This window comes from Hippopotamus amphibius, chromosome 17 (genome assembly GCF_030028045.1).
Source record: "Hippopotamus amphibius kiboko isolate mHipAmp2 chromosome 17, mHipAmp2.hap2, whole genome shotgun sequence".
In the NCBI taxonomy this organism is placed as follows: Eukaryota; Metazoa; Chordata; class Mammalia; order Artiodactyla; family Hippopotamidae; genus Hippopotamus; species Hippopotamus amphibius.
This window is the reverse complement of record NC_080202.1, coordinates 59,226,567-59,254,223: the sequence shown is the minus strand read 5'-3', so window position 1 is coordinate 59,254,223 and position 27,657 is coordinate 59,226,567. Positions and strand designations below refer to the sequence as shown.

The 27,657-nt window shown below is 45.3% G+C and overlaps 1 protein-coding gene and 1 non-coding gene across 3 annotated transcripts in view; one reads left to right on the top strand and one right to left on the bottom strand.

Moving 5' to 3' along the window:
* The window catches only part of SLC39A11 (solute carrier family 39 member 11), a 336,039-nt gene that overhangs the window by 137,113 nt on the left and 171,269 nt on the right, over positions 1-27,657 (bottom strand). The gene's annotated exons all lie outside the window — the stretch shown is intronic.
* LOC130841078 (U6 spliceosomal RNA) lies at positions 17,460-17,562 on the top strand. The gene has a single exon (XR_009050121.1). It is a non-coding gene; the product is annotated as a U6 spliceosomal RNA (small nuclear RNA).

Below are 27,657 nucleotides of genomic sequence, written 5' to 3'. Positions count from 1 at the left end.
GTGCCGCAACTACTGAAGCCTGTGCGCCTAGAGCCCGTGCTCCGCAACAAGAGAAGCCACCACAATGAGGAGCCCGCGCACCAAAATGAAGAGAAGCCCCTGCTTGCCACAACTAGAGAAAGCCCGTGTGTAGCAACGAAGACCCAATGCAGCTAATAAATAAATAAATAAATTTATTTATTTAAAAAAAAAGAAACAGCTGGATCTCAGATCCACTGGGGAGAGGGGCCTTTTACGGGTCCTCTGAAATGCCAGGGTCTTCATCCCTCCCATGGTCAGTAGCCACAGCTCACAACGCTGGCCTCTGGAGGAGGCGGCTGTCGCAGGGGAGAGCACACGCCTCCTGGACAATGTCTGCACGGGCTGAAGCTAAACACTCACCGTGTGGTGTCTCTACCGGGTGTGCATGCACAAGCATGTGATTACCACTGGGCACCACCTTTCTTGCCTCAGATATCAGACCGTCTGTGTGTGTGCACAGGTGTGTGTTTCTGTGCACACATGGGTGTTTTTATGTTGTTGACAATACCTGGTGACTCGGGCTGCAGAGGCTGGTTGTGGAATTGAACCAAACATGTGGGATTTCAAGCCCATGACACTAAAGGCACAAGCAAAGGGGCCCGAGTGCCGTGCAGGCAGGCAGCCGCGTGGTGATGGAGGGCACGCAGCCGTCTCCTGGACCAGTCAGTGGATACCACGGATTCCCAGGGCCTCCTCTGCACACACGGCCCTGATCTGGACGCTCTCCAGCGGGGGAAGGGGGGGTTGATAGGGACAAGAAAAACAACTCTTCCCTTTGGGATTTTATAATTTAAGAGAGAACAGACAGGGAAGATGGGAATACATTCCTTAAATCTAAGGGACAGAGATGCACCCTCTGTAACACACACAGGAGGCTACACTGAGTCTGAATCTCCTGCAGATAACGCACAGAGAGCAATGGAGACGGGGGCCCCGCTAGCAAATTCCAGCACCAAACACGTGTTTAATAGGAACATCGAGAGGCATCAGGAGTTATTAACCGCGATGAGGAGGCGTGCCTCGCCCTGGGGTCCCGAAGTGTGAACACGGATGTCACTACCTTTCCTAGCGGGAAACGGGAGGGTGTGAATGCCTGATGCACTTGAGAAAGTTAAATAAGCCACCATTTGGTAACACCCACTAATGAGTCCGCAACAAGGAAAATTACTCCAAATAAATCATAACAGAGAGTACGGACGCATCCCAGCAATGAACCCTCTTGTCTCTCCCGGGAAGGCCGGTTAAACCATCGCACGCCATCTGGTAAAATGCCAGCGCCGTGGACAAAGGATGACCACTTAAAGGAGGCAAGAGTCGAGCCCGGCGTGGGGTTAGGGGTGTCGCCAGAGTGACAAGCACCCGTGAGGTTTCCTGGGAGAGGAAAGGCCTCGGCACTTTTCAAGTAGGATTTGGCAAAGAGGAAGGATGTTTTTGGGAAGGAGCAGCCAATGTCGGGTTCAGAAATGAAAAACGTCATCCGTGACACTGGGAATCGTCAGTCACTGCAGTGACATTTAGGAGCTTAAAATCCAGACATTTAGTTCAGAGACAGTCCGGTGAGCTTGCCCTGTGTGACACCGGAGAACTCATTCTCAATTACAAAAGCCCCTCAAAGTAGAGATCATCCCTTTCAACAAATGAGGAACCTGAAGAACAGAGAGGTCACACAGCTGGTACAAGATGGATTCAGGAGTCAAGCTGGGTCCTTTGTCCCCAGAAGCCACCTCTTAACCAGGGCCCTGTGGTTGACCAGGGGTGCGGGGTGCAGTGGTGACCTTCCCCTTTGCTCATCAAAAAGGGTGGCGAGGGCGGTCACTGCAGTGACATTCAGGAGCTTAAGATCCAGACATTTAGTTCCGAGAGCGTCCGGTGAGCTTGCCCTGTGTGACACCAGAGGCAGAAAAGGCTCCGTGGAAACCTCATGTGTATAATCACGCCTGCTCGTAGACACACCTGAAACCATTTCATGAAAATGCTGTTTCTTAACCCGTTAGACCTAATGCTTAAAGTATAAAGCAGCTGGCAGTAGGAAATATTTATTAACACCAAGCACGGGACATGGGGTTACAATCCTTTCAGGAAGGTGGAAAGGAAAGACTTCAAAGCTGCCCATCATCAAACACTATGTTTAAAAAATTTAAACTCAAGCATCTATGAATCCACCCAGAGAAGGGGCCCCAGGCTGGGGCTCAGCCTGCTGTGCCCCACTTCGTCCTTCCAGGAGAGGCACCCCATTGCTAGATCTGAGGATGAGAACCACGGGGGCACAGACAGACCAGACCAAGGCTCACTTCTGCTGCCGAATCACAGGGTGACCTTACTGGACACGTTCGTTCCCTGCTTTCCTCTCCCCCAAACGAGGGACGAGAGTCTTGCCCCAACACGTTACCCTGCACAGCAGAAACAGAGCAGGGCCTGGTGGAGCCCCCTCCCCTCAGGGTGTGACCTCCTCCCCTGGAAGGGAACGGCCCTGATGCCTCTAGATCACGGGCTCGAGACCATTTTGGATCAGCGACACTTCTGAAAGTACGGTGGAGCGGACACGCCTCTCTCCGGCAAAAAAAAAAAAAAAAAATACAGACAATTTGAAACAACGTTTGAACCCTCACGGATGCGAGGACCTCAGACTGAGAGCATCTTGCGAGATAAATGCCACGGCAACCTGCGTTTCATAACCCCTGGGCCCCGTCTCACCCGGAACACAGGATGTTTGCTGCCCCGTGATGATGTAACCGGCGAAATCTAATAGGCCGCGTGATGGAAGCTCCGGCCTCCAGTGAATAACGCAACACGAATTAACAGACCACCAGCCACAAGAGCTTTACAAATGTCCCCAAGATATCACTGGATATGATTTGGTTGAATTAGCACAAATAGGCAGATCTGCAAATGCCCAACACAGAAAGCTTCAGATCCCTGGAAAAACTCCTGCTTTCTAAACCCTTGCTACAAGACATCAAGTGAAGAGCGGTATATGTTCACTATGCCTCCCCCCCCGCCAAAATCAAAAGGCTGATCAGAAGCAGGGAAAAGAGGAGGATCCTTTCACGTGTATTTCTTTCCCCTTCCTTCTTGTTTCCCAGAGAATCAGGATAACTTGGGGGGAAGAAATTCAATTACCAACAGGAGCTCGACAGTGTTTGCTAAGAAATCCGGTTCTGTTTCTTTCATCATCTACGGGATTGGCACGACTTCCTTTATATAATGAAGGTTGAATTGGAAACATTGAACTTGAAATAACTGCTCAACATCGATTACGTCAACCTTGGCACGTAAAGTAAGCAAGACCCATGGAGGCCCTTCTTAGCAGCCCCGTGGAAATTTAAGAAAGAGCCAGGGGTGGTTCTCCCCGTCATGGCAGAAGACCCCTCAGCTTGGAGACATTCAAAACTACAGCCTACTTCTGTCTCTAAACCTGTCCACAATACTCATACTCTTCCTTTTCATAAAGCTGTGAATGTAACTACGTGAAAGACCATTCCCCCAAGAGGGTCACCAATATCTCTGACACGCTGACTGTCATTTGCTCCTACCCCTCATCCAGTATGTGCACAGTGATGTTTTGCATGTATGAGGCCAGTGCAAACGGTAAAGAGAACAGATGCTGGAGCACCCTGGCAGCTGTGGGATCACGGCTCCGTCAACCATTAGCCACGAAGGTTGCAGGCAAATGCTGTATCTGTGCCTCAGTGCCTTTGCAGTAAAATGGGTTTCATAGCCATATCAACTTAGGAAGGCTGTGACCAGGACTGAAATATACGTAAAGCACTTGGCAACGGTACCCGGCACGTGAAAAGGACAATTCACGTTAGCTATCACAGTTGGTTCCACATCTTAATATACGATTTCATATTCCACTTGTTTCTTTTAAAACTACAGAAATATTTTCTAAGTTTCTTAGCCTCTGGGACTCTAGTCTTTAATAGCTCAAGGGCACTTTTGCTTAGATATGAGCCTATCATTTGCAAAACCATTCCCTTATTATTCAAGTTTGGTCGCTCTTTCGGTTTCAGATGCTAAAAGAGGCAGTGCTTCTCTCTTGCCACACGGGGGCGTGCTCCTTCTGCTCCCATCCCATCCAGGATGGGTACCACGCACCCAGGGAAAGTACCTCTTGACTTTAGGCACTCATTCTCTGTTTTACAACTTCTTGATTCATACATACCACTGGAACATGTAAAAGCGCTGACCTATACCAGGAAACAGAGCTAAGCATGTGAGGAACAATTCCTACTGCAGTTGCAGGGGATGCGGAATCTTCGTGCAAAGATCCTTAAGTCTTTCAGGTGCCTATTTGCTTGCTTGTAAGTAACTGCTGGCCAAAAACTGGTTTCCTAAAATTGAACTACAATGGAGCTGTATCACACGTGCATTTTACAAATGAGAATGCAGAGAGATGCATTTGAAAAGAAAACCAAGAGAAGATTCCCTTCACTGGCCCAAGGCTCCCCCCTTTCCACCCTCCAGTCCTACCTCTTGGAACTAATTTTGGCTTCAATTTCCCGACAAAGGAGAGGCGTCAGTGGAAATGGAGAGAAAAACAGAACAAACTCATTCTTGGCTTTTGATCTCGGGGCGGGGGGGTAGGAGGCAAGTCCTGGTGGTTTATGGAAGAAAAAGGATTTTTTGCAGGGGGATGCAGATTTTGACTCTTCAACATTTTGCCTTAAATGCTGTCTTTAGAACCCTTGGGCACTTGAGCTGTGACTCCACTGTCAGGAACGGGGAAGGTAGGGGTGCCGTAGATTGTGATATAACACAGTCTATCGTTGGTCAAGAGACAGAGGAAAGAGGGAAGGAAAAATGATGCTTTTGCCTTTCCTGGGAGAAACTCCTTACAAGGTCACCCACCCAGGAGTGTCCTTAGATCCTCCAGACCCCTTGGAAATACCGACGTACAGGCTGCAAATGTGAAGCCCTGGCATAAAACCAACAGGAGGAGATTCATTTAAATGTCATCGATTTAATAAGTTTCATGGTTTTAACTGGTCAAGGCAGGGCTGGTGGGCATTCAACGCACCTCGCCACTGGGCAGGTCCCCCCCCACACATACCACTCTCCTTCCAGTCACCTCATTGCTGATTCTAAGATATAAATGCATATTTAAGCAATCTTGCAAAACCTAAACGTATACAGAAGAAAACTGAAACCGCATCAGCTAAAAAAAAAAATTAGAGTTTGGTATATTTCCTTTCTAGCTTTTTCATGTGGTTTTACATAACTGAGATGATCGTATTATACAACTGTAGACTATTTTTGTCTACAATATTTTTATCCTCTAAACATAACACAAACATTTCCCCCATATGATTAAAAACCCTTAGAAGCATTTCAAGCAGTACAAATTACTATTTACATTTTCACACCAGTGGGCATTTAGGCTATTTCTAGATGTTTTCCCCCAAAAATATCACTGCAAAATCTTTAACCTATATAAACAATCAGAAATTTGAACAAAGTTCCCAGAAGTTCAACTGCTGATCAAAGGGCCTCAATGTGTTTGTCTAATTAACTTCTGGAAAGGCCGTGCCGTTTACAGTGCCCTGAACAGAGTTTGCAAGTTCTCATCAAGCCATTTCTTAGTCAGCCTGGGTATTTCTCATTTAAAAATAAACATATTCATTTATGGGAGAAATGACATTTCCCTTCATGTGCATTTCTTTGACCACAAGTGAAATGGAACATTTTTCATAGTTCCAGGCATATTACTTTCCTCTTTTGTGCAAGGGCCTCTGTCCAAACGAAGCCTCTTTAAGGAGTGAGAATGTGGTTAGCCAATTCCTTACAGACACGAGTAATTTTCCTGTGATCCACTTATGTGTGTCAGTGAGGAATGAGATGGAACTGGGAGCAGCAGGTGTTATTACACACCAGACGGATGATCCCACCTGCTCACCCTGGAATTTCAGCCTCCATTTGCTAAGCTCCTTTTTGATATTCCTCAAGAGGGCAAAGTGCCCTTAAAAAAAAGTGCTGGACAAAACTGTAATTCAAAAAGACACACGCACCCCTATGTTCATAGCAGCACGATTCACAACAGCCAAGACATGGAAACAACCTAAGTGTCCATCGACAGAGGAATGGATAAAGAAGAAGTGGTACATATATATATATACAATGGAATATTACTCGGCCATTAAAAGGTGAAATAACGCCATTTGCAGCAACATGGATGGACCTAGAGAGGATCATGCTGAGTGAGGTACGTCAGAGAAAGACAAATATCATATGATAGATATCACTTATATATGGAATCTAAAATAGGACACAAATGAACCTATCTATGAAACAGAAACAGGCTCACAGACATAGAGAACAGACGTGTGGTTGCCAAGGAGGAGGGGGGATGGGGAAGGGATGGACTGGGAGTTTGGGATGAGCAGACGCAAACTATTAATTTAGGATGGATAAGCAAGCTGGCCCTACTGTAGAGCACAGGGAACTATATTCAATATCCTGGGATAAAGCATAATGGAAAAGAATATGAAAAAGAATGTCTATACGTGTGGGTGTGTATATATATATATGTGTGTATGTATAATTCAATCACTTTATTGTACAGCACAAATTAACACATTATAAATCAACTATACTTAAACAAAATAAATGTTTTTTAAAAAGTGTTATCTGCTTTATTTATACCGCTACCTGGTATGGTCCCGAAAGCTAATTGTCTCTCTCAATATTCAAACGCCACTCTCTTTTCTCTTCTTTTAAAAATTTTTTGCAAATGGCATACTTTTATTTTTTAATTTATTTTTTGAAGTACAGTTGATGTAAGAGTTTGCATCTGCTAATCCCAGACTCCCAATCCACCCTCCCCCCATCCCCCCCTTGGCAACCATAAGTCTGTTCTCTGTGTCTGTGGGTCTGTTCCTGTTTCATAGATAGGTTCACTTGCGTCATCTGAAACAATGCTCTTTTCAAAAGCAGAGGATATTTGAGAGCTTCTCTTGCTTCCCTAGCCTCTGTCCCCCCACAGCCCTGGGACTCTTGTAAGCGGCACAGCAGTTCTGCAAACATACAGGCAGACCTTAGAGATACTGTGGGTTCGGTTCAGGATTACCCCAATAAAACCAATATCACAATAAAGTGAGTCCCACGGATTTTTCGGTTTCCCAGTGCATATGAAAGTTATGTTTACACTCTGCTGAAGTCTATTTATGTGCAACAGCATCGTCTTAAAAATATCTTAATAACACTTTACTGCTAAAAAATATGCTAAGCATCATCTGAGCCTTCAGCGAGTATAGTAGTAATATCGAAGATCCCTGATCACAGACCACTGTAACAAACAGAATAATAATGAAAAAGTCTGAAATATCGAGAATTACCAAAATGTGACACAGAGACACGAAGTGAGCAAATGCTGCTGGAAAAAGGCACTGATGAAACTTGTTCGATGCACGGTTGCCACAAACCTTCAATTTGTTGGGAAAAAAAATCTGCAAAGCTCAATAAAGCAAAGCATAATAAAATGAGGTCTGCCTGTATAGCAAAAAAAATCTAATGTGGACAGGACCCTTGCTAGAGTTTCTGAATTTAGCAAATAAAAAAGACAGGGTGCTCTGCTGTATATGAATTTCAGATAAAACAGAACTTTCAGTAGTATAAGTATACCCCGAATTTTGCAGGGGATATACTTATGCCAAAAAGTATTCATTGTTTATCTGAAATTTGAATTTAACTGGATATCCTGTATTTTAATGGACAGTCCTACTTATGCCCAATTTAGGGTCCGATTTCTAGGGTGGGGAGAAGCTGAGCAGAACGACCGCACTTTCCTCTGAAAGCAGCCATACGTTTGTCTCAGTGAAAAATCTTTCACGGATGCGCTACATGGGTCGTGTATAATCCAGTGTAGGAAAAGATTCCTTAGAGACCAAGGAAGCTTCATGGAAAGATAACTGAAGTATTTATTATGCTCAGTTAGTAACCTTTAGGCAGAGAAGCGTCTGGAGTTTAAGAAACATGATGAAAGCCTTACTCACAACCTTTGTAACTAACAGGTATCTCCGTTTATCATTCGAATCATCGCAACCCACACGATTATCAGAGAGGCAAATGCTGTCTGTGTCAGAAGGCTGATTACGTTCCCTTGTCTTTTCAGTCAGTGCATATTTTCCAGGCACTGAAAGTCATCCATGCCTTAGCGTTGATGCTTATGAATAAGCAATGACTTTGCTACAACAGAGAAACAAATAGGTCTGCATAATTGCTAGAAAATTAAATGTACATCAGAAGAAGAAATGGGTTCACTACTAACTAAAAGTTTCTCATCCATTAAGCAAACCACCCACTAAAATGCTGCTTGTTCCAAGCAGCTGAGTAGGAATAATTTCTACTCTCGGTCAGCGGAGCTGAGATTTCCAGTAAGATTAAAATGTCCATCTACCAGGACAGCTCTTCGACTTTGTAAGGGGACAAATGACCATTTTATCAACATGAGTCCATTCCTGACGAATTAACTGTTCCCTAAGAATGAATCCCAAGTGGACTCCAGGGCTGTCTCTAGTTCTTCTTAGCTTGCCCTACACATCATGTTCGGCGCAGACACCCTGGTGGGGAAGAGGCCACTACAGCTTCTGGGGGACCTACCAGCAGAAGACATTTGCTTCAGAAGAGTTGCAGCCCTCTCATTAGAGAAAGGGCATGTGGAGGATTGAAGAATGCTTATAAAAACTTTGCAAAGGACTCTCAGCCTCTCCAGGAAAGATGGGGGCTCCTCGCTTGATGTACATGGTTGTAAATTACCAGGTCAAGGAGGAGGCGTCCAAGAGGACAGCACGTATTTCAGGGCTCGCGTCCGACCGCTAAGACGAAGCTCACGGTCATTTGGGTCACTTTCACCTTTGACATAAGTCCACTCTGCCATCACCTCTAATTCTGAGAATAAAGATTCACAGCTGAGACCAAGTACCTCCACGTGTGGAAGGAAGACCATGTACTGCCGTGCATGGTGGGGGCTCTTAAAAGAAAGCTCTGGGACCCCACCCTGGTAGCTGCTGAACTAGAACCTCTGGGAGAGGGGCCCATCTGCACTGTACCAGCCATATGGCCCTTCCCTCTCACCACAGGGTAATTCTGATCCAGACTACAACTCTAAAACTGAGTGTTTTAGACGGCCCAGCCACAAGTGAGCGGAGGTACTTCCTCGGCACTTAAATTTACTGTAGTCCAAATGTGACTGACTAATTCGGCATCTCAAAGTACTACACAGAGATATGCCTGACCCTTAGTTATAGCGGGGCACCTAAAGATTCGTATGACGTTTTTCCAAACACACAGTGGGAAAAGTAAAGGAATTTAAGACTAGGAGGTGAAAAGTAATGAACTGTCTTGATAGGAACCATCATTTCCTGACATCAAATAGAAATCCTTTTCTTTTTTTTTTAAGAGGATATGGGCTGTCACAAGGAAATGCAATCACCAGCAGAAGAACTGACAGAAGAACAAATTTGTTCAAACCAAGACATTCTCTCATCTTCCGTAAGTCGATATATGGTCTATAGATAGGGACTGTATAGGGTCTAAATCAATGCAATCCCCCTGTCTGTGTATATCTAGCGTTTCCTCTTTTATCCTAGAAGCTGGTCACCAGGAATCAAAATATGACAGAATCAATGAAAACTCTTAGCTGCTACAATCGAGAGAGTATCCACACTGCCAATATTAACAAACAGCACGACATTCTGCAAACCGCAGTAGAATCTTTCTTTTGTCAAAGGCCGCAAAACTGAAAGGAAAATGTGATGCTTTTAAAAAGGTTTAAGTGAGGCTAAAATTCCATAAATATTTCTTGGTTTTCTTTGCTTTTTGGGATACAAACAATTGATGTTGGGTCACAGGACAACCGCTGGAGATTACAACAAAGAAAAGAAAAGGATAAGCGCGCGCCTGAGGATTTAGGGTTTGCTTTTTTGTCTTTGTTTCACAAGAAGAGCAGAGAGCAGGGGCTTCACCAGGACGCAGAGGAGAACGTAAGTCCATGTCTGGCTTCAGCAGGAAGAGTTTCTCGGGCACGGTCCATGATGGCGAGCAATGGAAACCAACTCATTCAGCAGCAGCATCCCCAGGGAGGGGCCCGTGGAACCCACCCGGGAAGGCCGTGGAGCCCACCAGGGAACCCAGACAGGACCAAGGCAGACCAGGACCTCCTGCCCCACCCACCCAACGCCGCCACATTGCCCTCGGGGTGGCACCTCTATCCCCAAGGCTCCACACGCTGGCCACTCCTGCTGTAACGATGCCCCCTTTGAGATCAGGTCCATCCAACTGGCCAAGCCAAGGTCACCTCCAGCTGCCAGGGAGGCTGGAAGTCCAGCTTCTATCCTGAAAGGTGGGCTCTGTCCTCCACCAAGACTTACAAGATGCGGGGGAAGGGAGAGTCCGAAACACGGTCAAGGGATTTGGGATCCAAGGAGCTGCAGGAAAGAGGGAGAGAGGGAGGGAGACATGCGTGTCCTCAGACATCTAGTCTTCAATGTCGAATTCCACACTAAATGTGCATCAGATTTTTCTCTCTCTTTAGAAAGACACAGTGAAGTGAACAGACTCCATGATAGACAATTCTCAGGCCACCTCTACCTCCAGTTTCCTGCACAGAACCCGAGGCAAGTCCCAAGTGCTCAAGGTCTTCGCTTCTTCCAAGCGTAACTGAGCTGAATTAGACAGACTCCAGGGCCCCTTCCACAACGAACCTTCTGGCCTCCGGAGACAGCCTCCGACACAACTGGCCTAAATGACCACTCATCCCTGGTGAGTAGGAGAGAGCACCTGTTTCCAGTGTTTCCAGTGTTCTAGCCCAAGAAATCTCGCAAGATAAATTTCACAAACAGCACATTCTAACCGTTCATAAAATAAGGACATCCTCTAAATGAGGAGCAAGTTCACTCACCCCAGAGGAATCGACCTCTTTTGTGCCCTCAGGTAAAAGCGCTATTTTCCCTTAAAATGACTTAAAATATTTTCTGACAATACCCAAATTCCCATCCATTACAGGAAACATACAAAATACTGATAAGCACAAGGAAAGACCAAAAAACCACTCACCACCCAGAAGTGACCACCTCTAAAAAATCCTGCAATCTTTTTTACATCCATACTGTGCACATAAATGCAAACACACACACATTTTTAACTGGATGATAATATTTTGCAACATGACTTTACATAGCAATAGAGCTTGAATACAGTCCGTATCACAGTACATTCTCCAGTACCAGTGGTTCTCAACTGCATCCCGTTAGCTGCTAGAGGTTGAGATGGGCGTGATACAGAATTTCCAGTAGCCACACAGAGAACTAAGAATACACACTCAAACAAGTATACAATGGACTATTACTCAGTCATAAAAAAGAATGAAATAATACCATTTGCAGCAACACAGATGGACCTAGAGATGATCGTACTAAATGAAGTAAGTCAGACAGAGAAAGACACATACCATAGAGTATCACTTATCTATGGAACCTAAAAAAATAAATGGTACAAATGAACTTATCTACAAAACAGAAATAGAGTCACAGATGTAGCAGACAAGGTATGCTTACCAGGGGATAAGGAGAGGGGAAGGATGAACTGGGAGATTGGGACTGACATATGCACACGACTATATATAAGCCAGATGACCAACAAGGACCTACTGTACAGCACAGGGAACTCTACTCAATACTCTGTAATGGCCTATATGAGAAAAGAATCTAAACAAGAGGGGATATGTGTATATGTATAACTGATTCACTTGGCTGTACAGCAGAAAATAACAGAACATTGTAAATCAACTCTACTCCAATGTAAAATAAAAATTGAATTAAAAAAAAATACACACTCAGGATTCCTTCTCCTGTCAGAAGAAAAGACGTGCTTGTTGTCCAAATCATTTCAGAGTCAAGCACCACCAATTAATTTCCAGCCTCCAGTGAGCTCTGGAGTTTAGAATCATAGAAGGAGGCTGGACAGCAGCGATAGATCACCGCTTAGAAACTGGCCAAATGTTGGTGGAACTTAAAAGGTCAACATTTTTTGTTCTGAGACTTCTGTGATGTCAGTGTTATCTTCAGGAGTGGTTTCTGAGCCCTTCCTTCTCAGGCTCCATTTAAACGGTATATGAAAAAGAACAGGTGTCTCGGCAGGCGTGCTTTCTGCAGCCTAATTTTCCAACCTATTTAACATTTTCCCACTGCATCATTTATTCGCTGTCTGCAAGGCCATCGCCTCTTGCATCTGGGCCTGAGCCTTGTTCGCAATCATATCTACGGAGCCCAGCCCAGTGCCTGGCACAGAGGAGGTATTTAAATATTTTGTATACTAACCCTACCAAAGCTGTTGTCCTAACTACCCACTCACAAAGACACGACTTCAACATAATCCTCCCCAGGAGACAGAGGAGAGAGCAGTTCCATGCATAGTAAATGCCAACCTGAAAAACAGGATAATCAAACTCACCACCTTCTATAATGACCAACCCCCCCACCCCCCAGCCCCCTGACACGGCAGCCCGAGATGGAGCTGATGAGCCTCATGACCCCCTCTGCTCCCCGATTCAGGTTCAACTCTCACTGATGGAGTGTCTGCTGTATACCCTGCAAGGCCCCGGATATTCAGCCACCTGGAAACTTTTTCCCTCCTTTCATCCTAGAAGCAGCTCTAGGAGGTTTGAATCCTGTCTAACAGGTAGGGACCGGGTTAGCTCTGGGTCCCATCCAGCATCTTTCCTTCCAAGCAGCCACCCTGTCACTGTCCCCAGCTCTGCCCCCTTCCTGTAACTGACAGCCTGCACCTCCCACCCTGGGGGGGGGGGGGGGGGGGCGGGTATGGAATGCTTCTTCCCCATTGTCCTGTTTCAGGAGGAGGGATTTTCCCCGAAATACCCTTGGCCTTTTGTCCTGCCCTTCACACCTCCCCGTGGGGACAGAGTGAGTTTCTTGAGAGATGAATCTGGGGGGAGGGACCAGACGTGCACGGTTCGGCCCCCTCCCTCTTCCCTTGAGTGCCAGGGTGTCCACGGGTAACATGACTCTGGTCTAATCCCCCAGGTGGCAAGTCTTACGGGGGCCCAGGGCCAACACCACCTCTTCTAAAACCCCAAATCCCCTCGACCCACTAACTCGCTGAAGCATTTGGGGCACGAACGTTTCCTTCCTCCCTGAAGACCCCCCAGGATGCACGACTGCCATGACCGCTTCGGCACCCACCGTGCTAAACAAAATAGACAGCTGAAGGCAAAGAGGGCTTGAACTTGGCCTTCAGGCCCAGACTCGGGCCCATCTTCTTAGCCAAGGCAAATCCCCAGTTCCTTGCAATGGTCTCCTGGACTGAGTTCTGGCCAGATTAACCACTCTGCCCACAAAAGCAGCCCATCTTCTTCACCGGGCCGGTCCCGTGTCAATCGTGTGCAAAAGCCTACCCAGAGACGAGCGGGTCCAGAAAGGGAGGAGCCCAGGGAGCCTACAAGAGAGGCAGTGGGGGCAAGTGGGGGCAGGTCCCCTCCTCCGCCTTCCTCTTCTTTTCCGGGAAGCAAGCCCTGCTTCACAAGACGGAAGGCTCCCAGACACTGATGAGATTCAAGAAAATCACGTAAAGAATAACAAGGGAGGATGTGGGGAGGGGCCAGGGAATTGAGCTGCCTCTCGACAGAGGTTTATTAACCAGGAAGAAATTCCAGGAGACGATGGACAAAGCGGGGGTCAATGGCGCAGCACTGGAGAAGGATCAGCAGACAAAGTCGCTCTCCTGGGGGAGAGGGTGGAGGGCGTCACAGAGTGTATTCCGCCACGGAGGACCTGCACCGGGCAGAAGCACCCGTATTCATTTAGGCAGAGAAGAAGCCCTCTGTTAGCGTAACCTACAGAGCTAGAAAGGTGGAGCCACGACAAGACCCTAGTTAGGTGGGCTCATTTCCAATCAGCCTGGGTTTAGGGCTGATAACTAAGGAGCAATTAGCATATCATTGAGATGCAAACGATTTACACATTATGTAAATACAGCTAAATGTCTGTCTCTAAAGGTTTCTTTTCCTAATCAGCTAAATATTTCCCCAGCAATATTTCCGTGCTATTAATCTCTTCAAAAAAACATTTCAGACAGAGAGCAGAGGTAAACTTTAGCACAGTTACCCACACTGTTAAGGAAAAAAAAAAAAAAACAACTCTCCAAGAATGGGGTCCCGATTAGTAAAGAAAAGCCACTCTCCCAGCCTGGGTGTTCTCCGTGGGAAAGAACACAAGTCACATCGGATGACGGCAAACTCCTACCAAAGTCTGATTTGTGGGTGGAGGGTGGACCGTGGAAAGAAAACTCTGCCGGCACTGCTAGGAGGGCACAAGGAGGACATTCCTGGCCGATCCGGCATCCGTTTGCTGGTGCTGCCACCGCCTCCCTGCGCTCCAGATCAGCAAAAGTGGTTCCGACACACGAGCCGCCCGTCTCACCCACCAGGATTCACGGGAAGAAGGCTGCCGTGGCTGTGAGTCCCGGGTGTTTCCCTTTCCTCACCTTTTCAGCATATGCATCGTGTGTGTGTGTGTGTGTGTGTGTGTGAGAGAGAGAGAGAGACAGACAGACAGACAGACAGACATGCAGAGACAGACAGACAGAGGGTGCACATGTGTGTCCACACCCAGATTATGATCAATGTATCTGCTTTGAGGTGGTCTAGCAATTTCTCCAGATCCTCTTCAGGGAACTGTCAATCAAAGCAAAGAACAGAAGGTGGGTGGGCAGGCGGGAGCAGGGCGCACACTGCCTGAGTTGCTGGCGGATTTGCCGAAGGCACCTAGAACTCCAGGAGATGCCCACCAGGGAGACAAGACAAGCGGAAAGCCCTCGGCAGGCTCTGTGGCACCTTCCTCCTTTCTCACCCCTCCAGGCTTCTCTCTGTCCCTTCTTCTCTGAGGTAATGACACAGAGGACTCTCGGTGTCACTGGGTATGAAGAATGTGGGAAGAGTGGTTCTGGGGGACCAGATGGGACTCTGGGTTCACTCACTTTAAAGGAGCCGGTTCCCCGGCCACCCAAGTTCACATCCCAGTCCTACCATTTCCTGGTTATGAGTCTCTGGGGATGTCACTTGGTACCCTTGGACCTCAGTTTTCACATTGGCTATATGGGGATGATAAATACTGCCTGCCCTGAAAAGCAGGTGAGGGGAGACTGGGCGGGGGGGCCCTGGTGGGCACACATCGAATACAATACAAACCCCATCTCAGCAGTTCCCACCATGAACTTGTATTACATTTATAAAAATGTAAAAGAAAGGATAATGGCATGTCTAGTACACCTTAGTCCATTCTCCATTTAAATCCCCAAAAGCAGGAGGTTCACAGTAAAGGAGAAAAAATTAGATCATGATAGGACGGAGGGCAGAATTGTCAAGGACCGTCCAATCCCAACACTCAGCACCTGCAGAGCAGAAACGTGCCTTGGCTGTAATGAGAACCTTTCAAAATTCCACAACCACGCTGACACTTTCAACTTTCAGGAAGGATCACCTGCTGCTAAAGATAACAGGGACTTTGCATCAATAAAAGGAGAGGACCAGTGCCCTTCAAGACCGTTGTCAATTTTGCTTCGGACTACAAAGTAACTTTTTCTCGTTTCCTTTTCTTTTATTTTTTTAAAAATAGATTTACTGATTGAACGTAGTTTACTGAGGTTTACAGCAATACTGGTTTGCGCGTCCTAAAAAAGTGTTACAACCAAGGAGAGGGGAGCAAAGTAGGTCTCTAGCATCCCTGAAGCATGCTGGTTGGCTGGCTGCCTGTTATCCAGAGAAAACTATGATATGTAGATAGAGAGATAGATAAAGGCAGATGGATAGACAGATAGGCAGATATACATACATAAATACATACACGATCTGTGTAATAATACTCTGATGCTATTTCAGTAAGCCATTATATTTCCATTTGCAGATTCAACTTTTTAAATTATATATATGTGTGTGTGTGCGTATGTGTATATATTCATATATATATATATGAACCCCACCTTGGAAACAGGAACTTAACAGCTTAATGAAATAGCATCACCCAGCTAACTGCAGGGAAGAATAAGCACCACTCCTTCCTCTCTGGATTTGACCATAAACACAGGTAATAAGGGAAATGGCTGGGAGGAAAAGTGATTTCTAAAAATGCATCGAGCCAACAGAATGCAGCTCGCCGCAAGGGAAACACATCTCTTTCTCTACCATTTTTGCTCCAGAGCTGGGGTCTTCAGAGGGTGAAGGATGGCTGTCTTTGTGTGACGGATCCAGTGGGCACTCTGCAGAGATGGGCCCCTGCCTCGGAGGGGCTCCACGTGGATCCCAGGGTGGGGGAGGCTGAGTCCCTGAGCCTTCTGCTTTCTGGCTGCTTGGAGCCAACAGAGCAAAGAAAGAAACCGGTTCTGAGATGGCAAGAATAAAAGAAATGAGGAATCCAGTGGAGTGGGGCTGACCAGTGACATCAGTGCAGGGACGAAGGCGGCCACCCTCATGCTAAAGGTGGACCCCACCTGGTGAAACGAGGAGATTTAACGGGGGCAGAACAGAAACGCTTGCCAGGCTGAGACACACGTTCTCATGCTGTTCCCATTCAGTGACCCGTGAAGAGTGGCTTGGTTTCTCGTGGGAAACAAAAGCCTCCCAGCAGAGGTTCAGAGAAGGGGAGAGGCCTGGCTGGGGAGAGCTCTGTAATCCTCCAGCTTCAGCTCAAAGCGGAGATGCCTTCCTGAAAATGAAGGCTTCAGAAGGACAGACTCTCCAAGGGACATTCAGATTATTACTGACCATTGATACAAAAAAGGACCACAGGGCTGAAGACAAAGCATCAGTCATCCTCAAGCCCCACTGTGGGGACTTCCCTGGTGGCGCCGTGGTTAAGAATCTGCCTGCCCATGCAGGGGACGTGGGTTCGAGCCCTAGGCTGGGAAGAGCCCATGTGCCGAGGAGCAACTAAGCCCGTGCGCCACAACTACTGAGTCTACACACCTAGAGCCCTCGAGCCATAACTACTGAGCCCACATGCCACAACCACTGAAGCCCACATGCCTAGAGACCGTGCTCCCCAACAAGAGAAGCCACTGCACAGAGAAGCCCATGCACCGCAACGAACAGTAGCCCCCACTCGCCACAACTAGAGAGAGCCCGTGCACAACAACAGAGACCCAACACAGCCTAAAAATAAATAAATAAAACAAAAGTTTGTTTGTTTTTTTAAAAAGCTACACTGCAGCTCTTATTACACAAAGAGGGTGTGGAGACCCAGACGTGTATGGTAGGAGCCGCCTGTGAACAGCTGGGTGGTAGAAGACACTGAGCCCAGGTCAAGTGGAGAGACTTTCACGGTGGCTCTCAAATTTGAGTGTGCAAAAGTGAATGAATGAATGAAGGAACGAATAAACAAAAAACATCGGAAGATCACCACTTAGGGAGCCTGAGCAAAGTGCAGGCTCTCATGTTCATTTTAGCAGCACATACACCAACATTAGACACAGAGAAGATCAGAACGGCCCCTGTGCAAGGATAACACCCAGGCTGGTGAAACATTCCATGTTTTTGAAATAAGGAGTTACGAATTGTCAGCCGAGGAAAAATGCACAACCTAAAAGTTGAGAACTATGTTTTTTTTTCGGTGGACTTGCTTAGGACTTCAGGCTGGGAGGCAGCCTCTCAGGCAGCTGTGAGGGACTGCTCCAAGGAGGTAAGGGAGCAGCCAGGATATACAGCAGTTTGGGGGGGAGGGGGGAAGAGGAGGGGGACCCATAGTCAGACTATCAAAAGACTAGTGTCAATTAAAAAAAAAAAACTAGACATCTCAAGTTAATGAATTTAATGCTTTTCTCTGTATAGGAAGATGCAAGAGTTTGGCTCACTGAAATCATGTCTTTGATATGCACCTTAACCATCTAGGGCCAGTCCCTCGTTTTTCTCCATCCTGAATCCCCTCCAGGGAGGCTACAGCGGCTGAAGGCTTGATGGCCTCAACATCTTTTGTTTACTGAGACAGCAGGCCACATGCTTTGCCCTCAGAATCAGAGGGCATAAAATTTCAATTAAGCACGATGAACAAGCTCTAGAGAACTGTTGTACCACACTGCACCACCAACAACAATACTGTGTTACACACTAAAAAATGTGTTAAGAGGGTAGATCTTGCGTTAATTACTCTTACTATAAGAACATAAATTTTAAAGCTATATATCACTTAAATAACATTTATAAAATTATAAAAAAATTTTTAAGTGCAGATTCTGGGAACTCATGGTAGATCCGGGCAGGGCTCAGGAGTCTGCAGGTATGACAGACACTTTAGAAAACATAACTTAGGGGAGAAAGAAGGACCTGGGAAAACAATGGAAACCCATTAGGGATAAGCTTGCCATGTCCAGCCCAGATCTCCTGCCCGCTCTTCACTGGGCATCTTATCATCATTTGCTCACCCTGCACCGAATAGAACACATCCCCTTACGCCCCAAACATATGCCTCCTCTTGTAATCGCTCTGAGGATGTCCTGACAGATTCCCTAATCGCCCTCACCTACCAAACAAGGAACACGGAAGCACGCCTCAGTACAGAAAGCCCAAGGAACCCCCACTGAGAAAAAGCCTGTTCCGAGAGGACCCAAGGGAAACCCACGGAGGGATGCTGGGGGAATGAGTGCCGAGGGGAGGGGGCATGGAGGTGTGCCTGGGAGATAACCCGCCGTGCCTTCGCTCCACAGTTCCTGACTCCAGCCCAAAGCACATGAGCAAGAACAGAATGTCCGACCCAAACAGAGCTACCTGGCACTTTTCTTGAAATTATTAGAGTGTAGCATTTGCCCAGACTAAAGCCCCTGAAGTGGCAAATTCTCCCCCCGCCCACCAAAACCTGTGCCCCACTTTGTCACTGCAGCCCCAAGCCTGCGGAGAAGTCAGGTCTGGGCTCAGCCGAGCTTGTAGGATGGCAGGTGCCAGAGGCAGGTAGCGGGGGTGGGCTACAAAGCACTGTGCCTGCTGCCATGGCAACCCATGATTAACCAGGGATGGGGAAGAAGGTGCTCAGCTAATTGAAACCCAGGCAACGTTTTAACTCGAACCCCAAGGAAGTTAATGCTCAGTTAGATTTTCGCCTGTCCTCTTTCCCCCTCCCTGTCTTTTCTTGTCACCAAGTGGCTTTAAACCATCACATTCCCTGTCCCCCCCCCAAAAAAATCATCCAAAAATGAGACATTTGATAAACCACTGAGCCAAATCTCCCTCCCCCACAGCACACTCAGGCACGAAGCAGCCTGAAATCCCCAGTTCTCTCTGTTTGTCTCCTCTCCATCTCAGAAGAAATTCTGTCTGCCCAGAACATCCTTACGAATGCCTTGGCTTCCCCATCACTTGCTCACCGCAGGAACCCAGGACAAACGTCCTCACACTGTGATGCGGCTGAGAGTCACCGGGAGAATCTTAAACGGCACATCCCCGGCCTCACCCCAGCAGAGTTGACTTTGGCAAATCAGGGGTTGAGCATCAGCAGCTGTGCTTTCTTCTAGCACCCCAAGGAATTGCGATACAAATAAGTCAAGATTCACCCTGTGAGAAATGGAAACCAACAGATGTGGGCTTTTCCCATAGCTTTGTCCTTTATAGGGCAGGCTGAGCTCAGCTAAAGCTGGACCTGTCATGGCCTCTTGCTCATCAAATGAGCCACAGACTGTGAAAGGCTTAACAGCAGACCCCCTCCCCCTACTGTTGCAAGGTGAGCTCCCTAACACATGTTCCAAATATGCTGGACACGAGTGGAAAACACCTCCTGGGATCCTCCCCCTCGAGGCATGCCTTCTCCAAGCTGCAAGGTGGGCCAGGAAAATAAACACTCTCAGAACCCAAAAATACTCACGAATGAACTCACCGCTTATGAGTCCCCACCCAAAAATTCCCTTCCAGCCTAACAGTTTTACAGAAGTCCTAACCGGGCTCTTACGCCAGTCTTGAGGATCGTGAACATTTGTTTGTGTCTTTATTTCCTTGTCACAGGTATGGAAATGTCAAATCACAAGTCTTGAAAAAGATACAAGTTTGTGAAGCTCCAGGAAGTGAGGTTAAGGTTGCCTGCTGCCTGGCAGAACCTGAGACACGTAGGACCTGGCAAACCACTGAACACAAGATGTAAGCAGAATTGTTCTGCAAATTTAAGTTTCTGCCTGAGATGTGTCAGTTTCCAGCAAGATTAAAGGTTAAGATAAAACCAAAATCTCCCTCCACAAATACCTAGAAATGATGAATGAAATAAGCAAATCAAAAGGGTTTCAAGAAAAGGGAGCCCTCCTGCACTATTGGTGGGAATGCAACTTGATACAGCCACTGTGGAGAACAGTATGGAGAGTCCTTAAAAAACTAAAAATAGAACTACCATATGACCCAGCAATCCCTCTACTGGGCATATACCCTGAGAAAACCATAATCCAAAAAGAAACATGCACCCCAGTGTTCACTGCAGCACTATTTACAATAGCCAGGACATGGAAGCAACCTAAATGCCCATCAACAGATGAATGGATAAAGAAGATATGGCACATATATACAATGGAATAGTACTCAGCCAGAAAAAGGGATGAAATTGAGTTATTTGTAGTGAGCTGGATGGACGTAGAGTCTGTCATACAGAGCGAAGTAAATCAGAAAGAGAAAAACAAATACCGTATGCTAACACATATTTATGGAATCTAAAAAAATGGTACTGATGAACCCAGTGACAGGGCAAGAATAAAGACGCTGATGTAGACAACGGACTTGAGGACACAGGGAGTGGGGAAAGGGGAAGCTGGGATGAAGTGAGAGAGTAGCACTGACATATACACACTACCTAATGTAAAACAGGTAGCTAGTGGGAAGCTGCTGCATAACACAGGGAGATCAACTCAATGATGGGTGATGACCTAGAGGGGTGGGATAGGGAGGGTAGGAAGGAGTCGTGGGAGGGAGGGGACATGGGGATATCTGTATAAATGCAGCTGATTCACTTTGTTGTACAGTGGAAACTGGCACAACAGTGTAAAGCAATTATACTCCAATAAAGATCTGAAAAAAAAATCCCCCCGCCCCCGCAAAAAAAGGTTTCACATGCACATCTGAGCTTGCAACAAAGAAAGGGACTCAGGAAGCATAAGGAAGGTAGAAACCAGAGCCTAAACACCAAAAACCAATTGAGAGGCTGCCTGGGGATTAGCAAGGGTTCCAAGAATAGGTCCTGGGTGCTACCATCCACGTGGCAAAAATGAGGCCTCGGGCCACACCAAGTAGGAGGTGAAATTCTACAAATGCAAGACTCATACAGTTCGGTCCCCGTGTGGAAAAGCAGGGTAGAGAAAAAAATCCACCCAGCTGCACAGAGAGACAAGAAAGATGACTGTATGTTTCTGCCTGGTCTCTGGAGGAAAAAAAAATGCTTGTAAAATGAAAACCTTGGGCTTATACTTTGAACAGTCAGACTCCGGAGTGTCTGCTTTCTGTATGGGCTAGGAAGCCCCAATCTGGACATCACTGTAGATATCGGTTCCGGGCTAATGGTACTGCAAAGGGGTCTTCCAGAAACCAACGCAAAACCACTCTGAGGGTCTTCCACGATGCAGGACGCTGGGAATGCTTGAGGGAGGACGCAGCCCACTAGAGAAGGATTGAGGCTAAAATGTTACAAAGCCTAGAAGAAAACACCACACTGTGAACGTGAGTCAGTGGACACACAAAGAGGGAGACACATGGCCTCTATGTAACAGACATGATTTAAAACATACACGCACCCCGATGTTCAGAGCGGCATTACTCATAATGGCCAAGATGTGGAAGCACCCTAAGTGCCCATCAATAAATGAACGGATAAAGAATATGTGGTATATAGACAATGGGATGCTGTCCAGCCACTAAAAAGAATGGAATTTTGCCATTTGCAATGACATGGATGGACTTGGCAGGTATTACGCTTACTGAAGTAAGCCAGACTGAGAAACAAATACCGTATGATACCACTTATTGTGTAATTTAAAAAGTAAGACAAACTAGTGAATATAAGAAAAAAGAGAGGGACACACGGATACAGAGAACAAATGAGTGTTTGCCAGTGGGGGTAGGGCGGGGGGAGGGGTAAGATAGGAGTAGGGGATTAAGAGGTACAAAGTATTATGTATAAAACAAATAAGCTACAAGGACATATTGCACAACTCAGGGAATAAAGCCAATATTTTATAATAACTATAAATGGAGTATAACCTTTAAAAACTGTGAATCAGTATGTGGTACACCTGTAACTTATACAATATTATACATCAACTATGTCTCAATTTATATAGAGAGATAGATACATACCTAGAGAGATACAGACATACACACCTAACCTGATTGAAGACATAAAAGAAGAAATTAAAACCATTAAGAAAAGAAGCACATGTAACAAAGAAAAAGCAGACATATTAACTGGACAATTAAAAAATAAAAACTATAGTCAGTTCACTTAAAAAGTCAATAGACAAGTTAAAGAGTAAATTGGGATCAACTCAGTGACTTTTCAACAGACTAGAGAATAGACCAAAAGCACGGAAAAGTCAAGGGATGGCCAACATTAAGAAAAGCTTAAGACACGTGGGAGATAGGTAAGAACACAGAATACACATCTATTAAGTGCTGCAGAAGAAGAAAGTAAAGAATATGAGAGAGAGGCAAACATGAAGAATCACTCAAGAACTTTCCAATAATAATAGTAATAATAATAATAATAATAAAATGAGTATTCAGACTAAAAGAGCACTCCAAGTATTAAGCTAAACACACACTCACACAAATACACACAGACACATACACAAAGCTACATCATTCTGAAAATAAACACCAAAACAAATGAAAAATGTATAAGCAACCAGGAAACTGAAAGGAGGCTGCTGTTGTATGCATTTTTATGATGCTTGCAGAGGATATACAACATATAATACAATGCTGTAGTCTCACGCAAGCAGTCTAAATGGAATAATACAGAATAATACTGTCAACGTGCTAAAGGAAATAAACATTTCCGTCAACCTGGAAATTTAAACGCAACTCAATTTTTCTTTCAAGAGTCAGACCAAAATAAAGATATTTTTAGATGCGACTAAGATTTTCCCTTCAAGGATTCTAAGTGAAGAAATATTAAAGGAAAAATAAAAGAGAATCCAAGAAGAGGTGCAATGCAAGCAGCAACAGTGAAAAAATCAGCAACATGTTGGAAAACCGAAGCAACCATTGATTATAAAAAGAAAAAAAAACCAATAATAATAATTGATAAGCTGAACTTTATTAAAATAAAAAACTTCTGCTCTGCAACAGACAGTATCAAGAATGAGAAGACAAACCACAGATCGGGAGAAAAATCTTTGCATAAAGGACTGTTATCCAAAATATACCAGGAACTATTAAAACTCAACACATAGAAAACAGACAACCCGTTAAAACAAGGGCCAAAGACCTTAAAAGACTCCTCACAAAAGAAAACGTACAAACGGAAAATAAGCAAACGAAAAGATGTTCCACGTGATACGTCATCAGGAAAATGCAAATTAAAACAGCAAATGGATACCCTTACACACCCGTGAGAACAGCCAAAATATAGAATACCGACAGCACTAAATGCTGATGAGAACATGGAGCTACAGAAACTCTCACCCACTGCCGGTGGGAATGCAAAATCATACTGTACAGCCACTTTGGGAAACAGTCTGGTGGTTTCTTACTAAACTAAACATACTTTTACCACATGATCCAACAATCCTGCTCCTTGTTATTTACTCAAAGGAGTTAAAAAGTTGCACACAGATGTTTTACAGCAGCTTTATTCCTGACTGCCCCAAACTGGAAGCAACCAAGACATCCTTTAGTAAGTGAGTGGATAAGTAAACTGTGGTCCCTCCAGACAAGGAAATATTATGCAGCTCTAAAGAGAAATGAGCTACCAAGCCATGAAAGACGTGGGGGAAGCTTCAATGTCTATTACCACGTGAAAGAGCCCGTCTGAAGAGGCTACATGCTGATGATTCCAACTATATGATTCTGAAAAAGGCAAAACGGTGGAGACAGTGAAGAGATCAGTGGTTTCCGGGGGGAGGAGGGAGGAAGGGATGAGCAGGCGGAGCACAGAGGATTTTTCAGGGCCGTGAAAATACTCTCTATGATACTATAACGGTAGACACGCGTTATTATACATTTGTCTAAACCTATAGACTGTACAGCGCCAAGAACGAACCCTGATGTAAACTATGGGCTCTGGGTGATAACGACCCGTCAGTGCAGGTTCATCAGCTGTAACAAATGCACCACCCTGATGGGTAATGTCAATAACGCGGGAGGCTGAGTGGGAGGGGGGTATGTGGGGAATCTCTGTACCCTTAGTTGAATTGTGCTGTGAACCTAAAACTTCTCTAAAAATTAAAGTCTGTTTAAAAAATAGCCATACTAGTGACTAATCTGAAGGTATCAAAAAAAGTACAAATAAAATATTAGAAAAATAACACGGAAGATGATGGGTAAACCAAGTTAAAGCATTCTACGGTCCTTCAGTGTAGAGATACTGAATGTCACGGAGTCAGCTATGCATGTTAAAAAAAAAAAAAGTAAAGGTAGCCACAAAAAAGGAAACTGAATTAAAAACTTCCAAACTGGGAATTCCCTAGCAGTCCGGTGGTTTGGACTCTGTGCTTCCACTGCAGGGGGCCTGGGTTTGATCCCTGGTCAGGGAACTAAAATCTCCCATGCCCAGGCATGGCAAAACAAACAAACAAACAAACAAACAAAACCTTCCAAAGTAATAAAGACTAAGGGAAAAAAAGAGGGAGCTATAGAAAAATTAATCAACCCCAAAAGAATACAAAGAAGGGGAAGAAAATGCATGGTAAATAAAAAGGACAAAATAAAATGTGGAGAAGCAGTGTAAACCTTGGACAAGGCCATGCCAACACCACCCCCAAGGCGAACAGCCTCTGGTATTTTGGACGAGGCACCCATGCACACATGAATACACAAACACGTTAGATGCAAGATGGTATTGTTGGTAAAAGTATTGAAGAACATCAGCACATTCCACCCCCAAATATACCACTATGGCATATGGATTATTTTGAGCTTAAGGCCACTGAGACACAGCAGACACATGAGGAACTCTCTGTCCTCTCCTTTTCTGCCTAAACGTGGGACATAAATTTCCCTCTGTAAAGGTGTCTCCCTTCCCTGTACCAGGAAGAGGCAAACACCAGAGACTACTTGCATCTGAATAACAAACCTTGCTAAATAACCCTTATCTACTATTAGCTTCCCCCATATATTTGTCTTCCCACAATTTATGGTCCCTAAGAAGCTCAAATCTTTCTTCTTTCTCTAGTCACTTCTCTACAATTTGTTGCCCTTTGTTAAAATGGTAATATAAGCTCTCAAGGATAACCATCTCTTGGAGTCTTCATTTCTTTTCCGTGGAGCCCTCGTGCACATAAAATTAAAAGCAAAATTTGCATGCCTCTCTCCTGTTGTGTTTTGTCAGTTTAATTTACATGCCTCAGACACCAAACATACAAGTAGAGGAAAAGCTTTTTTTTTCATCACTTATATTCACAAATTATCAAGGAATAAATAATCTCACTCTCATGTTAACTACTCCAGAGAAGTAATGAGGGGAGAAAAAAGGAAGAAGAAGCAAAACACCCCAACTCTGGATGAGACTGCTACTACCTTAATATTCAAAGCAGAGAAATATAACATGAGATAAAAATTTCAAGCCATACTCATTTAAGAAGATGGATGCAAAATACTATGGGATGTAAGGAAACTATCTTTAGTATCTACCAAAAGTTATCAAAAATCCATAAGGACTTGCCTGGTGGTCCAGTGGTTAAGAATCCGCCTTGCAACACAGGGGACACTGGTTCAATGCCTAGTCAGGGAACTAAGATCCCACACGCCGCAGGGCAACTAAACCCATGCACATGCAACTACTGAGCCCACACGTCACAACGAGAGAGCCCACGTGCCGCAACAAAAGATCCCACGTGCTGCAACTAAGACCCGACACAGCCAAAAAATTAATTAATTTGTAAAAATCCGTAGTAAATATGATATTAATGGGAAAACAGAAATCTTCTCTTTAACATCCATGTGGTACACAGAATGCTAAAGACAGCACCCCAGATATCCTCTCCCCGTTGTATACACACCTTGTATAACCCCTGCAACTGTTAATACAATGGATTTCACTCCTGTGATTAGTCACAAATGACCTTAAGTTAGGGAGACCAGCCAGGTGGGCTCCTTAAAAGTTTTCTCCTGCAGGTCCCCGAGGAGGAAGTCAGTGATTTCCCTGGGGATAAGGCTCAGGCATGCGCATTTGAGGGGGGCACCCTCCAAGTAAGTGTCCCAGTGCTGCCACCCCCGAGTGGTACCAGTGGAAGTAAAAAGCAAGAGCAGACAGCACTTGCTAACTGGGGAGGCTCTGGCATTTGTCAAGAAGTCCACTTGGAAGTACCTGAAAGTAAGAGCCAGATTCTTACAGGGAAGGGGAAAAAAAAAACTTTCCTCTACCCACTTAGGTTCTGTCCCTGGGGCCCTGTAAATTAAACTGACAAAGACACACTAACAAGAGAAAAACAAACAGATTATTAACACATACACACGGGGGAAACTCAGTGATGAGTCACTCAAAGGGATGGTTACTTGGAGCCTATGCAGTATCTTAACAAAGAACAACAAGTCTGTAGAGAAGGGACAAGACAAAGGAAAACAGATTTAGGCTTTTAGGAATGACAAACTGGGAAGGGCAATACACGAGGGAACTAATGGAAGAAAAGATTCCCTGATGCCTTCTTTGAGTTGATAACCGTCTCCGGAGGTGAAGAGTCCTTCTGCCCCTCCTGAGCCCTCTTTCTCACAGGCAATTTTATGTCCTGTTTTTAAGTGGAAAGAGGGAGGTCAGAGAGCCCTTCCTGCATCTGCCACTTCTCAAGTGTTTTCAGCTCCAAAGAGTCGGTATGTCCAGGTGGCATATTTTGGGGTGGCATGCTCTGATCCCCCACATTCTCAAATACTGGTGTGCATGTTAAATATGGAAGCCTGGGCTCCTTCCCCTGAGGATCTAGTACTGGAAGCCAGTGGCAGATTCCCGTCTTTAAATTGCATTTTTAATTGACTTTTCTTAATACAAAAAGAGCATGAAGAAGAAAAGAAAATGGTATGTAATCCCACTGACCAGATAATCCCTGCTGACATTTCAAAGCATAAAAGTCATAGAGCTATGTGATTAGAAATGTAAATAGAACAGAAAAGGCTGAGATGAAAACTAGGAGTCTCTCTTCCCTAGGTAACCAGTGATCACAGATCCTAATGCAGGCTTCCAGAAAAAATATTATTTTAACACCAGGATTTACATCCTTTTCAACAGTTTTTTTCCTACCCAAAAGGAATGAAAGTGTATCCAGTTTTGTAGTTTGCTTTTTTTTTTTTTTGCTTAATATAACCTGCAGATTTTTCTACACCTGCACTTAAAAAAACCTACCTTGTTCATTTAAATAGGTTTAAAGTAGGGAAGGTATCACATTTTCAATCAGCGCTTAAGGCTATTCTAATGTAGGGATGGGGTGGTCAGCAGAGCACGCTGAGAAACCCTGACCCCCCACGGA